Source organism: Theropithecus gelada, chromosome 17 (assembly GCF_003255815.1).
Source record: "Theropithecus gelada isolate Dixy chromosome 17, Tgel_1.0, whole genome shotgun sequence".
Classification (NCBI taxonomy): Eukaryota; Metazoa; Chordata; class Mammalia; order Primates; family Cercopithecidae; genus Theropithecus; species Theropithecus gelada.
In genome coordinates, this window is record NC_037685.1 from 75,458,431 (window position 1) to 75,463,618 (window position 5,188).

Here is a 5,188-nt window from a genome sequence, read left to right on the forward strand (position 1 = left end):
CCTCAGCCTCCCGGGTAGCTGGGACTACAGGTGCTCTCCACCATGCCCAGCTAATTTTTGTATTTTTAGTAGAGATGGGGTTTCACCACGTTGGACAGGCTGGTCTCGAACTCCTGACCTCGTGATCTGTCTGCCTTGGCCTCTCAGCATGAGCCATCGTGCCTGCCCTGGATCAATCTTTATGAAGTATTATTAACTGAAAAAAAAAAAAAAGGCAAAAATATGGTGCAGGTTGTAATGAATAACATGATACCATTGAGATTTTTAAAGGGATTAAAAGAACTTTTAAAAAAATACACAAATGAGCTTTTAAAAAAATAAAAAGTTTTTAAAAATATATGATACACAAATAAACACATAATATAAGCACATGTATCACAAATATATTATGCATGTGTGCTTGAATATACATAGACGCTTGCAGAAGTAGTAACAGAGGTTGCTTTGAATTTAGTGTCAGGGATAACGGGAATCTACTTTTCTCTATATCCCTTTGGTATGGTAATGCTTGAATTTCCTCACCCCCCCCCTCCCCGGAATTTTAGAATAATTAACAAGATAAAAATGACCTGAAAAGCTTTGTCCCCATGTCCTGTCTCCCACTTCAGTGGCTCCTGGTGCTTATCTGTGCCTACAGCACCCAGTATGTTTGAGTGCCTCAAAAAGACTCCAAACAACTTGAGGGCAGGACTATGGCTCATTTGTTTGGACCTTCCTTGGGCAAGCTCTGTAACTTCTGTCAATCTGTTTTCTCATTGGTAAAATGGAAATGAGCCTAATAGTGGTCGCTGATATTTATTAAGTAACTAGCATGGGTCCAGGCTGTGTGCTTAGTGCTTTTAATGTGGATTATTTTATCCAGTCTCAAAACGACCCTGATTAGTTTTGCTACCATCCCCATTTTATAGACAAGAAAAGAGATTTTTTATTTTTATTTTTGGAGACAAAGTCTTGCTGTATTACCCAGGCTGGAGTGCCATGGTGCAATCGTAACTCGCTGTCGCTTGAAACTCCTAGATTCAAGTAATCCTCCCACCTCAGCCTCCCTCCCACCTCCCTCTTCCCAAGTAGCTGGGACTAGAGGCATGTACCACCATGCCTGGCTAATTTTTTTAAATTTTGTGTACAGACAGGGTCTCATTATGTTGTACAGGCTGTTCTCGAATTCTGGCCTCAAAGATCCTCCTGCTTCAGCCTCCCAAATCACTGGAGTTACAGGTGAGCCACCACACCTGGACAGGAAGAAAACTTTTATCATCAGACTAACAAGTGGAAGAGTCAGGAAGATGTGTCTGTTTCCACAATGCATGTACATTTATAGGGCTGTGGTAAGAAGTGAGAAAGTACAGGAGAAGTGTCTGGCCCTCAGTAGGTGTTTAGGAAATGCTAGATATGATTACTGGTGTTATTCCTGCCCTACCAAGAAACTCTTTCAGTCATTAAAAACATGCACCTGATTGAACAGAAACAAAGTGGCTTTATCCTGAAATAACATGAAATTTTAGCAGGCACATGGCCACAGCTTGGGCTCAAACATGTGGAAGCATCTCTCTTCTCTTCAGTTGTGAGTGAATCGCCATGGGAGGTCATTAGGGAAAGTACTGTAGCAGGGTGTGTTTTTTTCCCTTCGGGATATAATGGTTTTACTGCTATTAATAACAGATGTGGCCAGGCAATTACAGACTTAAGATGGGTGATCACATCTTGCATTTTAAAACTTAATCTGATCACCTCCAGGGTCAAGGAATTACATAGCTATCATAATGCATAAAGTCTGTCTTGTGCCACCACTTTGTGGACCAAAGTTCAAGCCTTTGAGATCTGAAACATAGTTTATCTTTGTTCTGCAGTGTGTGTGTTTGGGGGTGGGGGGTGCGGGTGCAGGGGATATGGGGTGAGGGAGAAAGAGAGAGAGAGACAGACAGAGACAGAGAGAGGAGATTTATTTTCTGTGCATGTGTAAGCTGAGAGAGAGAGAGAGAGAGAGAGAGAGAGATTTATTTCCTGTGCTTGTATAAGCTGCTCCAAAGCTCAGCCATGAGGGTGCCCTGTTACCCTGGCTCCCATTCAAGTTTAGCTAGTAAAGCTTCTTTTGGGAAAAATGAGAAGTCAGGAGGCCACAATTCTGCTTTTAGGTCTGCTACAATTCCCTTTGCAATTCTGAGGCTTTTACTCATTTGTGAAATTTGGACAATCTCACATTTACTTGTGCTGTCCACAAAACTTAGAGCTCTCTAAAGCAGAAACTCTTCTAGCAACCATTGAATTCTCAGTGTCTAAAATAGTGTCTGGTATATAGCAGACACTCAATAAACACTAAACAAATGAATAAATGACTCTCTGGGTTTCCTTCCAGTTACAACATAACGATTCCATAAAATCATACTCTAGTGCATTGAGTTGACTCCAATGCATGTGGCAGATAACATTTGCTGTCAGCTTTCTTGTTTTTCTCTGCCCACTATTGAGACATCTTCATGAACATTTCCACCAGAATGTAAATAACATGTACAAAAGGAGATGATTTGAGATTTGCCAAATTTTCCTCTTCTCTAGCAGTACTGAAAATGGTTTGGAAAAAGAAGAAAGCATTCATTTGAAGTGTCGGTGATCTGCTGGTTTTATTTACACAGGGTGTGCCTGTCAACCACTCCCATCCATAATTGAGACCAGCCACCCACAGCACCTGTCACCAAGGCCTCTATACTCAGTTCCCCTTAGTGAGATAAGGTGAAGAGAGGCCACTAGCTAACAATGTGTGAAAGCTTCAAGTGACATGACAGTCACTCCAGATCTGGAAGGGGAAATGACAAAGGAAGACATTCTGGTTTTTTGTTTGTTTTCATGTACATGAGTCAGAGTTCGTGGCTGTAAATAAGACAAACTCACTCTGGCTGATTGAAGTGGAAGAATTTATTGTAAGGATTTCAGGTACCATGGAATAAAAAGGATACCATCACTGGTTCCACCGTGACTGCTAGGTACTACCAGTCTCTAGAAACCTGACCACGAAGATGAAGTTTAACGTGTCTCTGTCTTTGCACCATTTGATCCAGATTCACAGTTCCCAAAAGGAGAATCTCATTGGCCAGATCACAAGCCACCCTAGCTGTGAGGGGTTGGGAGACCAAGTATCTGGCCCCCTTATGCTTCATGGTGGGAAAGAAGGTCCTAAGACTCTCACAGTGATGGAGTGCCCCAAACATAAAGAATGTTTGCATGCTGGTCAGCCACAGAAAAATGAGAGATGTCCAGTGCATCACAGTTTAATAGTGTAGCATCATTTATAAAGACGGGTAAAACTCAGTCTATACAGGCACACATCCAGTGCCCTGAGTGGGGCACATTCATGATTAATGGGCATAGGCTTGTTAGGAATTCTTGCTCTACAGGCTGAAAATTGGCTGGGCATGGTGGCTCACACTTGTAATCCCTGCATTTTGGGAGGCTTAGGTGGGCAGATCACTTGAAGACAGGAGTTCGAGACCACCCTGGCCAATATGGTGAACCCCCGTCTCTGCTAAAAATACAAAAATTAGCTGGGCATGGTGGTGCACGCCTGTAGTCCCAGTTACTCAGCAGGCTGAGGCAGGAGGATTGCTTGAACCCGGGAGGCAGAGGTTACAGTGAGCCAAGATTATATCACTGCACTCCAGACTCTGTCAAAAACAAAAATAAAAAAATAAAGGCTGAAAATTTTACCAGCCAAAATTAAATTTTAACCAGTTAGCAGTTTCCTGGTACTTTGCCCATAACAATTTTAAAAGTTGTGGTTGAGCACTGCATGCTAGTGGCATATCACAAAACTCTGTGCTGCCACCATAGATGAACTCAGAGGAAGTTCTCCTTAACCAAGTTGCCATTTTCCCCTCCTGAGTCCTTGAAAGAGCAAGACAACTCCATGCTTTGCTCCTTCCTAGTCTAGTAGTGAGTCAGGAACACAGCTTATAGACTTTAGCCCCAGCTCCCCACAGAAGGGTTTGGAGGCTGAGTATAGGAAGGGCCAGGATCCACGCTGGGAAACTGCTTGGTCCATGATGGTGACCCTCAAGGCAATAAACAGGACTGAGTCCTGCAGAGGAGCTGGCCTGACTGCAGAGGACAAAAGCAGGGGTGTGAGTAGGTAAAGTGGAGGTCACAGCACAAGGCTTCTTCATCCAACCAAGGACATAAAAAGTTGCAGCAATTTCACATCCAGGAATCTAATTCCAGTATTGCGATATAGGAGAAACCAAAGTGTTGTCTCCCACTCTCACACAGCCAGCACACTTTTAACACCAGATGTGTGGGGGATGTTTCCCCATACACCAAGCAATTCTGCAACAGACGCCAGCTGGGTGGCCTGTAATTCAATTCAATTCTGGCACTAGGTACCTGGAAATAGCAGGGGCTCAGGGTTTGATCCTATGAGACCGCCCCCCATTTCAGATGCCAATCCCAGGTAGTAGGTTGTCTCCTGTACCTCTGACTGCCCAGCTATAAACTGGAATTCCCGCGACCCACTCCTTGTTTGGATTAATTTGCTAGAGTGGATCACAGACTCAGTGAAACACTTTACTTCTGTTTGCCCATTTATGACCAAGGATATTACAAAGCATATAGATGAACAGCGAGATGGAAGAGATGCACAGGGCAAGAAGTATGGGAAGGGCTGTGGCGCTTCCATATCCTCTCTGGGCGCGCCACTGTCTAGGAACCTGATGTTCTGCTCTCCAGAACTCAACAAACCCTGTCCTCTGGGCTTTTATACAGGCTTCATTGCATATGTCTGATTGATAACATCATTGGTCATTGGTGTTCAACTTAACTTTCAGTTCCTCTCCTCTCTGTGGAGGTTTGGGGGGAGGGGGTGGGACTAAAAGTCCCAACCTTCTAATCCTGCCTTGATCTTTCTGGTGACCAGCCCCCATCCTGAAGCTATCTGGGGGCTCCAAGTCACCAACCATCTTATTAGCATACAAAAGGTATTTTCATCACTCTGGAAATTCCAAGGAATTTAAGAGCTTTGGGTCAGGAAACAGGGACTACAATCAAATACATATTTCACAATAGCACACACAGATGCACCTGCACAAGTACATACTGATCTGTGTACAGGGATATTCACTGAAGCATTGTTGGCAACCACACAAAAAAAAAACTGGAAATAATCATCCACGGTTATATCAGTTCAATATATTACTGTATA